The following is a 12736-nucleotide window of genomic DNA, read 5'->3' on the forward strand; positions in this document are numbered from 1 at the left end:
ATCCCCGTATCCCTGATTTAGTAATAACACTAAACATATCCCCACATTTAGTCGTCGAAACAAAAAAACAAAATAGTTCATAGAGAGTGGGCAAAACCTAACCACAATTTAACATCTAAAATAAATACTTGCTTAATTTACAGGTGATACGGAAAGTGTCATGTGTTACGTCATAAAATACATCTAAATCAATTTTTAGGTTTTTTTTCCAACTTCTCCACTCATAATTCCTTTTTTGATGTATTTTTATGACGTCACACATTACATTTTCTGTTCCTCCTATTCTACAATTTAGGTTCACATTTGATTTTAAAGTATAATTTATGATTATGAGTTTATCCCGTTAAGCAAGATATTCCTCCTTTTATAATATATCTAACATTTTATTTTTCTTTCATATAATAATACTAGTTGCTTCGTCTCTAAGGTCGAGAAAGGTCAGAAAAATAGCTTTAAAGCACCAAAAGACATTTATAAAACTTCATGAAAATTAAAACAAATTCGGACCAGTAGTATCCAAGATATTTAGCTTCAGACAACAAAAGATTTCTACTTTAAATTATAGAATTTCAAAAAATCTTTAAGAACTATTCCAATAAATTACTGTTAAATATTTTTGCTTTTTTATATCCTAACTATACAACATGATCTTATACATATAAATCTCTAAATGGGGTGGAAAGATAGAAAGATTAAATCATGGTAAATCTTTCAAAGTTAAGTTTCTCTATAATTAGAGAATCGGTCCGTATGTCCGTCCGCAACTTATTTAATTGCGCAACTTATTTAATTCAGTCTTGTAAAAACTGTCAAATATATTTCAACCTATGATGTATGATGATTCTTGTAACAGTAAGGAACAAATTAAAAAGGGTAGCACCTATATATGGCCAGGGGTAGTTGTACACTTATATGTATGAGGTAAACTAACTAAACTTTTTCAAAGAATATTCTAATTCTAAATAATTCTTATACCAAATTTTCCCTATGATATGAAAAAAATAATCCACAACATTTAAATATTTATTCAGTCAACTCACAGATTACACAAAATTATTATTTATAAAATTTTTATCTTTAAGAAATTTTTTTGTAATTTATATATAATAAAATGTAAAAGTTGTCAATTTCAGGGATAATTTTACGGCCTAATCAAAGGCCTAAACTTCGTAATTACTATGCAATGTATGGTATACTAGTTGATGAGCCCCTAGCCTCTTTGTGATGACGGAAATGTCAGGAAAACAAAATAAAACCACCAAAACACATATATATAGAATGTACAATTATAAAATTAAAAAACTGGTTTTAATCTTATGATTATACATTTTTATATTCGTAGAAAGCTGGATATAATACGATGCTAGACATAGTTTTTTCATATGGATGAGAACCGGTTCCTATCCACCGGATTTGAATGAATACGAGAAAATAATATATTAATCCTCCATTGCCTTTTCCCTGTACACTTGGGTATAAATGCAATAACACATGAATTATTGGTATGTTGAATATTAGATAAGACAGAGATCAGGTAAACAAATCTATAATCAATATACAGGGTCTCATCATTTCAACCTTATATAAAAAGTAACAGGATCTCTATTTGTTTACACCGAGGGATCTCGCTAACCGCCAAATCGATATGGTTCTCCTTTACAGTGCAGCTTCTCATAGGTCCTGGGAAGGTTTTTCACAATATTGAGAGAGGGAACCATCACCATCCCAAGAGAAATGTAACTAACCCCATTTAGTGGCCGAAAAAATATATTTTGGAAAAAATCATTTTACCCTAGAGGCCTCTTGGGCAGGGAGTAAGGGAGGGGAACAATGGGCAATAAATTCAATATAAGAGTTTTCGCTGAAAAGCAATGAAAACTAGATTTATCCAAAAAAATTTACCAAAATTGAAAAGGGATCATGGTAATATAATTTAGAACAAAATTAGATCTAAGAAAAAAATAATTTACTTGAAAATTAAATTACCAATACATCACAATGTAGTAAACATTCTGTAATTAATCACTAGAAAAATCGTGTTTAGAACTTCGTCAACCCTTCTCATATATTTTTAACTGCCACTTAAATTCAAGGGTTTCTTAGATTGTGTAATACATACATATCACAGTAGAGTTTTATTCATGAAATGACATTTTCTTGGGAAAAAATTTTTGTTAAAACCAGCCATTTTATAACAAATTTCTGTCTGCTATTTTCAAAACTAACTCAGCTAGTTAGCGGGGCATTGATGCGCTAGTACCCAAAGTCAGTCAGAACCTGCTGAATTCGTGCACATTCCCTTTAAGCCAGTACCAAAAGTCTGAGACTCTTAAAAATTGAATATTCAATCCATTGTCCCCTCCTTTACTCCCTGCCTCTTGGGGAGTTGCCGCTATTTAATTAAATTTTAGCTGTTTACTAGGGCTATAGCCACCAGTAGCATAAAACCCTAAGAAGTAATTATTATAAAGCAACAAGAACCTTCATGCGGGTTAACATAACACATCTATACCAACGAGGAATATAATAATAGTCAGGGGCGCCGTGGCTCAGTGGTAACACACTGAAATACGGTGGTGAGAGTTCGAGTTCAATTCTCCGTGTGTTGACTCGAATTTCTCATTCGCAATAATATTCACGCAACTTCCCCTGGTTGTGTTAGAAGGGGATTATTGGGTAAGTTTGGATACTCAATAGTCACGTACATAATATCAGTACTACCCTTATCCCAAGCTCCTCTGAGGAGAGCGTCATTCATTACGGTGACTTAAATTGGGACACCTGCCATACTCGGCGAGGGTAAGGTAATAATGAGTAGCTCTCATGAGACAGCGGTTTAAGTCATAATGTGCTTGAACGTGGAGCTTGATAGCCCTAGTGGCTATACAAAAGTGTCTCAGCCTACTCCATGACTACTTAGGCCAAAACCCTAAGAAACTATGGCTAATCAATCAATCAATAATAATAGTCAAATTTTTTCACTTCTCGAGATTTTGAAGCATCCTGGAGTCTGTTGAGTAGTAAAACTTTATGTGGTGTTATAAATATTAATGTTATTATTCAAATAAAAAATCGAAATAGATGATTATGTTCAATAGCGGCGAAGCTGTTTTAAATTATAAGCAAAATCTCCAGCCCAAATAAAATTAAAGAGGGAGGGATAAAAAGTAGTTGACATAATAGTTAAAACAATAGAACGGAGACGTCCAGGAGGAGATAAAAGAGTGATTATAAAAAAAATAAGATTTTATAACCCTTTAAAAAAATGATGATGATTTTTTTCAGAACACAAACAATATATAAAAGAGAAGCTTCGACACTAAAAAAATGGAAAACAAATACTTTTGCAAATCAACCAAAACAATGAAATGAGAGGTCGGAAAAAAAAGAGGAAAGAGTAAAAGGAAAAAAAGAAGGTAAACTGTTTACAAAACAAGAAGATTATTATTATGGCTTTGATAACAATTAATATCTGTTGGTTTAGAACCGGTTTTCAGCCATACTAAAAAATTATGAACAGCATCGAACTACAGGCAATTTTCCAAAAATATTAAAATAAACATCATAAAAGTAATACCAGTTTTGTTAGCCTGTACTTTTGGTCCTTTAGGGGTTAACAAAATTGGTTTAATTTTTTATTATAAAATCAAGGGAAAGTTATTTATAATACAATGCGATAAATATCTAATACTGTCTGACATGCAGACTAGGTAGCCTTTAATATTGACATATTAATAAAAATTTAATATTTGAATTTTTCCAATGAAATTGCAGACATAATTTTCCAGAGTGTTGCCGTTCCATATTAAGCATATTTCCTTGAAATTAATAATAGTATCTTTAAAAAATGACGTCATACGGGTCTACCATTGCATTGGTCAATCAAAATGTACACTGGTAATGGTATTGTATGACGTCATTATTTTAGGCACTATCATCAGTTTTATATTCCTTACATAACCTTAACCTATCCATAGTCATATAAATACCTAAAATATCTACTATCATACATATATGTAGAAAGAGGTCATTTCTAATTCAGATTCAATAATAGGATCATTTGATATTTAATATTATCCCCCAACAACTTCCAGTTTCTCTTCCTTCCCTCCTTCTCCAAAAAAAAATTATTTCAGGACCCGGGGGTGTTTTTTTAGGGGGTAATTGGACGCCCTTGGGAGAGAGGATGGGGTAAAGGGAATGGATAAGGGAAGCGTTATTTTAACCCCTATAAGTTTTACTTTATTAGAGAACATGAAAATCTGGTAAAAGATCCTAGTAATGTTGATGTTCATGTTCCTAAATCCATGTTGATGAATTTTCACTTCCTCCCTCATATCGTATTTTCACATTTCAAGCAAAGGGGTGGCCCACTCTAAAAAATGGGAAAATATCAATTTAATTTTTCACTTGATATCTTAATTTCAATTCATATGTGAGTGAAATTAGAATTAAATATTTGATTTCTAGAAAAGATAAAATCATTATGAAATAAGAAAATGTAGGAAAGTAGAAATCAAGTAAAACTTTTTTTAATAGAATCAAGGCAGGCAAACAGTTTTAGGTTGTGAAAAAAAACAGTACTAAAAAGAATTATCCTCCAATAATGTCAAAGTTCACATCAATATGAAATTATGAAAACCTAAAACATAATAAAAAAGATTGCAGACCATAAAGTTTTATAAATTTGACAAGATTTTTTAAGTTATTCTTGTAAGGAAGGGAGGGGACATTGGGCTGTTTATTACACTAGTCCCTAAAGTTTTAAACTTAACGTTTTCTTATTCATTAGCTTATCAAATTTGGGAACTTTTCTTGAATTTTTATTGGTTTGGTCATTATGTTGAGTGTCCAAACGTTCTAACCAATGAATGTAATCTATAGAAGAGTTCATTTTGTGGACACACAGAAAACTGTCCCGAATTTGTATTAATTTTGAGGAACAAGACTCCAGTGACGTCATATTTTTCTTTCCCGAAAAAGGGAAGGGGGGAAGAAAATCTCTTCAAAAGAGATGGGGAAAACCCCATTTTCTCCCATCTCTTTTTTCTTCCCCCCTTCCCTTTTTTTCTTTCCCCCTTCCCTTTTTCGGGAAAGAAAAATATGACGTAACTGGAGTCTTGTTCCTCAAAATTAATACAAATTCGGGACAGTTTTCTGTGTGTCCATTTTGTGTATCATTATTGAAGATTTACAAAAATTTATGAAACATTGTCTTATCATTTTAGATCTCTGAGTTTTGTACTTTTAATGCGCATATGTATATCCCTTTCCTTTATATGAGAACTAGCGGATACGCCCCTAGAGGCCTCTAAGGACACTTGAGGGGGGGGGGGAGAGTCGAGTTTGATACCCTAATTTATTATTTTAGATTTGAAAAGAATAAGTAAAAAAAAATTGGGGGGGGCGGGAACTTTTTTTTTGGGGGGGGGGTGGGTGCCCCCTTTTTTATCTTTACTTTAAAAATTGGGGGGGGGGGTTCTAGGGGCGATTTCTCTTGGGAGGGTGGTAGTACCCTCCCCCAAAATAGTTATAAACCTTCCCGGGACCTATGAGAAGCTACCCTGTTAAGGAGAAACCGATCGGTTTAGAGGTTAGCGAGATCCTGCGGTACAAACACACAGACAAACAGACATCCTGTTACTTTAGTATAAGGACAAACATTTGAATCTTTGTGGATTTATTCGTTGTCTGAATAAATTACAATATGTATATATACATAGTATTGTCTTTATAAGTCCTAAGCTGCTATTACAAAGATAATGAATAAAATTTTAAGAAAATTAATATTCTTAGCTAAGATATAGAATAGAATGCAAAGTTTAACTGCATAAAGTTTAATCTTTTCAATAATTTTATTCAACTCTATAGAGTTCATTTAGAATACATGAACTTATGAGAGAGAAAAAATATTTTACATGGCACAACTGAAATCAATTCATCTATACAACTTTCATGATAATCATATAATGCTGTGTTAAAAATTTATCTTGTGAGTTTGGTTCTTATGTTATCGGTATTTATGTAAATTTTGCCTCCTAGTACAATATGTATATTCAGTTCAGCTTACTGTGATGATTTTATGTTTTCTGCTAGAGTTAGGTAATCTGTAAAAAACGATTTCTCCCTATATTAAATGAAATATGTATGATTGCTCTAATAACTTATTATTCATAATTCTATACTCAGACACAACCAGCGACTAGGAACATAGAATCATAAAAACAGGATAATCTGTGATTAGATTGAAATAAGTACACATTAAATCCACAGATTACAAATAAAAAACAATCTTTATAGTAAATGAGAATCTTTTATAGTTTTATTATAATTAATGCACATCCATATCCTAAGCATAAAAATTATACTTAAGAAGATTTTTATAAATATTTTAGGACCAAAAAATCTAAATTGTAAATGTGATAATTAAGTTTAACCTTTATAAAATTTAAATACATATATAAACTACATGAATACATTAGACCTTGATGCGAATAATTATTACTCCCCCAAGAAAAATCAAACCATAGAAAAAGTTAGCACCCCACTTTTAACAAGGGCTAATTTTGTATTCGACTTTTTTTTATTTACTCATTTTCATTTTCAATAAATCTATTTTCCTCACTCGGCATTACTATCTAAAAGAAAGTAAATATTTAATAATTTAAATGATTTTAAAAAGATTTTTTAAATTATATTTTTTCCTTTACATTACCATCACCAAAGGGTTAATGATGATTTTTACAATTTTAGTTTAATATTTGACCACACAAAATGTCGCCACAATCGAATTCTTTTAAAACAGAGTTTTCTTAAATTTATTATATTATAAATTTAAATTTTCTTTTTTATGATTAGAAATTAAATACATCAATATAAGGTAAATAGCAACATGAAATTAAAAAAATGAATTTATTTTTAATAAAGTAAAATAATGGGTCTTATCGTTCTGGGCAATGAGAGTTTATAATGGATTATTGGAGCACTATGAGTTTTAATCATATATACCTTGGAAAACTTGAGCTCGTTTATAGACATTTATTTCCTATATAGATCTGACATGGATCTTGAAGCAATTAAGCAGGCCGTTTTGTACATATTAAAAATTGGAAGATTTCATTAAATAAAAGTTATCGCAAATATACTTAGTAAATAATATAATCATTTTTAACAGCTAAGCTTAGATTAAACGGCAGAAATTAAGTATGAAAAAAATTTAACTTTGTATCATTTTTTTGTCAATTGTTTCAAAATGAATCTATACCTACTATTCTAATTTTGAATTTTAACAATAAATGTTTCTATCCCAGCAAATACTTTAGATTCTGTAAAGTTATTCCAAGTAAAAGGTTGTGAATAAGTATGATGTAGACTAAAATCATGGTTGTCAACCAATTACATTCAAAATAAATTATGTAAAGCTTTGCTTCCCTTTTTCAGTATGTCTGTATGTTATGCATTAAACATTGACAAGTTTAAAGATTTGAATAGTTTGTTACTATCACACAAATAAAATTAAGTTTGACATATACTCAATAATCTAGTTGCATCTTTTTAAAAACCCTTTTTCTTACTTAGGATAGGTTGGAATTGTCCTATAACAGTTGGGTACATTTTAGGAATCAACTCTATTATCATTAAAAGAATGTCATTACAATGTTATAGGCGAAGCATTTCTATAATCAAGTAATACAGATGTAAGGATGTCCGTAAATAGTATCCTGTATTAAAGCAGTTTCGCAACAAATTTACTTACAACTGTTTCGACTTATACATTTATATTCTGCTTATTCAGTTCTGACACTTTACATTTTGTTATTATCATTTTGAACACAATTGTCACAGTAAAAAAAAGTTGAATTACCTACCATGGCTGAACTTAAGCACATTCAAATTCAACTTAATTGCAATTTTAAAATAAGACTTTTCTACAATTATGTCTCATTTTCTCTGTCTTGGAAAGGTAACAACATTTTTAAAAATTTTGTATTTGTTAAAAGAACATTTGTGGGGGTAGTAAGGGTATATTCCTGGATCATTACTAAACTTCCTTGAAAGTTGTAGGAGATCTTTTTGTTCACACACTTGTACAGAATCAAAAATTGTTATTCCATCCTAGAAGTGTTGACATGGCATGACATGGGGTATGAAAAGTCATCCCCTTTTATTTCAAAGTCAAAAATTCAATTTATTGGTCTATTTTCTTGAGATGTTTTATTTAGTACTAGCGACTGCGCCCCTAGCATAAAGGATCTTTTTTTAATTCGGATGATAGGAAGAGCAGAAAAGTGGCCTAAAGCCATTCCAATAAAGAATTAAATATAAAAAAAACATCCGGGACCTATGTGAAGCTCTACATAACTATATAATGTTCTACATAACAGGATGAACATTGGGGAATATATATTAAAATATTAATTAGGATTAAAGTTTCGTTTGATTTTAACCATCCATTCTTTTAATATTTATGATCAGCATGCAAAAAAAGAGACATTTCAAAAAATGAGATGAAATTTTCTGTAAATATTTATTTAAGATTAAATATCTCCTTTTCTCTCCATTCTTAATCCCTCCTTGTGTCTCAAAACTTTGTGTCAAAAGGTAATTTCTAAATCTTATGAATTCTTGATTACATATTAAATTGTGTGTCTTTTCTACAATTAGGCAAAATCCGTCTCTCATAACATTTTTAAGGATTGGTTGATAATATTATACTTTCTTTAGAGTGTGCGCCCATTAATCTCCATATTGAGATGGGGTTAGTTATGTTTTTTTGCGATTTTTCTTGTGAGGGTGGTGGTAACCTACCCCAAAATAGCTAATAACCTTCCCAGGACTTATGAGAAGCTACTCTGTAAAGATGAACCATATCGGTTCAGCGGTTAGCGAGATTCTTTGGTACAGACAGGCAGACAGTCATCCTGTTACTTTATTATAAGTATATCTCCAAAAATGGCTTAAAACTACCTAAATAATTGCAAAGCTTCTTTTTAAAAATCGAGACCCTCTGACATAGTTTAGTTTCTTTTTGAGCCATCGTCTTTAGTATAATGGAGAGTTGATCATTGTTGATTTAAATTTTAGCCCCAGGTTATAAAATAGTTGAAATTTTGTACTAATTTACTTCCTAAAACTTGTTATCAAACGACAAAATTATTAACATTTTAAACATTTGTAAAGGACACTCTGAATTCTGAGTTTTATTTTCTTTTTAAAAAAGTGGCTATTTTAGTAAGCAAATCTTTTTTCAACCTGCGACAGAGCTCAACACGTATCGCATCCACTCGTCTTCGGGGAGGTGATAGTTTCGAATTTTGCTTAAAACTGCGTCATAACTAAAGACGTTAAAAATGGTTCACACTGCTACTATGTCAGGTGCGCGATATTACTAGTTAGAGTCTGGGGAATGCCTTGTCCCAAAACAGACGAAACTCATTACCATACACAGTTAGGACTTCTCGGACTAAGGTTGTTCAAGCAAAAGAGTTAGCTCCTATTAGTTTGATTGTCATGGACATCATTCCCACCTGTTATCCACCTGATGTTCAGGAGCCAAGAGATACTTATAGTTAAATTAAATTGGCTGATAAGTCAGGCGGATGATATAAATATTCACATAAAAAGTATGTATGTACAAATATTTTAATGTAAATTGGATGAATAAAGGATGAAAAAACAGAGACATATTAATATGAGAGCATTCATCTGACACACAGACATACAAAATTTGTTCACTTATCTCTATTAATCTTAGGACAAATTCTAATAGATATATAAGACTCATTTTATCAAACTTTTTGCAATAAAATTCAACTTAATGATTACCCTTTAAATATTTCTACTACAAAGTTTAAAACTTGGCCTAAAGTTATTAAAGAATTTTAACTTTAAACAACAATATTTAATATTAGCTAGCGGAAGCACTTTTTTGGACAAATTTTGATGTTTCTAAAATTAAATCAAAGAGTTTAAAGTACTCTGACTTTGACTAAATGTTTGATCTTAAAACATTTGCATATTATTGCAATGTTAAAAATCCTGAATGATCAAATCTTTTCACTTCAACGAAGGTATTTTAATACTGAGACAAAAAAATGAACAAATGGCTACAGCTATAAAACAAAAAGAGCCTATCAGATGAAAACAGCTGTTTTTGAACTAACTGGCGGTAAAAGATTTTAAATAAACAGCTGTGGTTTCAACTGCAGAAAAACTGAATTTCAGCAACTGTATAATTAACATAATTAACCCTATAAAGCAACTGCCAAGTCTTGACAAAATATCTACTTACACCAACAAAAAAATGAATTTGAAAAAAAATCACGAAACCTATGGGTAATTTTTTAGCTGTCGTTGGGGGGCTTAGTAGAATTGACCACCTTTTTAGATCTATTTTTTGGCCTTTCCATTATTTCTGACAAAATATATGAAATAAATCGCCCCTAAGTCTTATGACTAATGACTAGTACTAATTGTAGAGTAGCTTTGCTATGAATATAAATAAGATGATCACCTTTTAGGTGCAATAACTATTATTTCATGATAAGGATATATAAAGGTGTAATAAAGCAATTAGTAAACTAACCTGTTTTGGCTAGAGCTCCTATGTCCAACTAATACCGCGCACGTAGCTACAATACCAGAAGACAAAACAGAACTAATCAAAATCAGGGCATCTATCAATATTTATACATGGAGACCAACAAGTGTATTGACAGCTCTCAGCTTTCCATCAACGCATTATCACCATGATCAACATACCAATGATGCAACACATATATATTAAACAAATTTAATTGGAAATGGATGAATTATCACATTTTCCCCCTCATTCCCCCAAAAGATGCAATTTTTCTGGGAATTAATTTTCTATGATAATCCATGCATGACCGTATTCAAATAACTAAGAATAAATATCAAGCAGATTAAATATGATTAAATGCAAACAAAAAAAAAAAGTAGCAGAACTGTTCGAGTATATCATTGACATACCAATTTTTGTTTTCCCTTATATTTTGCAATAAAGAGAAAAAAGTGTATAATTGTCGCAAGGAGATTTTCTCTGCCAGCAATTATTTAATTTGATCATTGATCAAAAAGATGAACAGTATCGCTATAAAACGAACAAAACAAAATAAAATAAATAATCCATCCAAATTTCCATAATACCATTTTTCCATCAACATAACATATCAGCAACAGAAGTAACCATAGAACCATTAATTGATGATGACACTTACAGGATAGTAGGATCAGACGTTGAATATCATGAACAGAGTATGAATGCAGAAGTTGGAGACCATAAACAGGAACATACAAGAATACTTGGCAGAGTATACACAGTAAATCAGAATGTCAGATGGCAGAGAGCAGATTATCAAACAAATGTTCCAGCAGGACTTGATGAACATTCATTTCTTGCGCAAAGTTACCTTCAATCCAGGTTCTGTCTTCTCTCCTTGAAACCGGTGGCATTTGTTGACAATCCGTTGGAAGCAGCATACTCAGACCGAATAAGTGTTTTTAGTTCCACTATACTTCTCTTGATCCCATCAATATCTGCCTCCATCAGACCAGAATTACCAGCATTGGTCACCAATTGGTCTCGTATCTTCTTGATATCAGCTGTAAACTCAACCATCTCATTCAGAATATCATTCTTGAAGTCAACCAGCTGCTGACTTAAGTCAGATCTGATGTCAGCAAGATCCTTCTTAACAGCAGTTATCCTTTGTTCAGCAGCAACTACAACGCCAACCAAACTCTTGTATTCACAATACTTCTTCAAATGCTCTGTAGCTGTAGTGAGTGCTGGAGGCAGGCTTACTGGTGTCAGCTGTAACGATGATTTACTGATCACAGATAAATCTCTAAAAACAATGACCTCATTGCCATCAGGGTCTTGTTACCCCAGATCTTGGCTCTTTATTGATAAGTATAGGACCTTTGTTCCTTGGTGTATTCGTCAATAGTGACACACCGCAATCTTGCAGCTCTGCATGAAACAAAGCCACTGATCATTTCACACAATTAAACTTGTCCTAGCTAGGTGAAGGCATGACATGAGAACTTTCTGGATAACACATCAATTGTTCTCTTATTTTTATAGTAGCCCAAAAAGGTTCAATGTACCCAATGCTGCTGATTAGAGGCGAAGCCATGGATTCATTACTCAATAGCATGTCCATGAAGTTGTTGTCCCCCACTGGTTGTTGAATCTTCTTTGATGACCCAGCTGATTTAGATTGGCTTGGCCGTCCTAACTTGTTATAAGGTTGCTGGTTGGCCCTGGTGGGATTGGGAGGATTGCAAGGAATCTTGTACCCGGATGTTAGAGCTAGTTCCATAACATCCCTCATCCTTAAAATAATTTTACGTAAATCTTTTCAAATTGCAAATTTCTGCAAAAAAACAATTTGAGAAAACCTCATTCATTTTTTTATTTCTAAAGTTAGAAATAATAGGAAAAAATCTGGCTAAACTGTTCAAAATCTTAAATTACCACTAAAAGAAATTGAACCTCACCTAGAATGAAAGTGTTCAAATTTCGAAGTTTTCTAACAGAAGCCTTGTGTGGTTTGTGTCAAGTCACGTGTCCAAAATTTCAGGGTAATAAAATAAAACAACTTCTGGCGGAAAACAACCCCTAAATTTGCAAGATTTTATCTTAATAATTCTGAATTTTATGGTTTTTAGTCATGTTAAAAGGGCGATATAAATTTCAGCAATTTCCTTA

The sequence above is a fragment of the Acartia tonsa genome, chromosome 11, assembly GCF_053477335.1.
Source record: "Acartia tonsa isolate MP-2025a chromosome 11, ASM5347733v1, whole genome shotgun sequence".
NCBI classification, from domain to species: Eukaryota; Metazoa; Arthropoda; class Copepoda; order Calanoida; family Acartiidae; genus Acartia; species Acartia tonsa.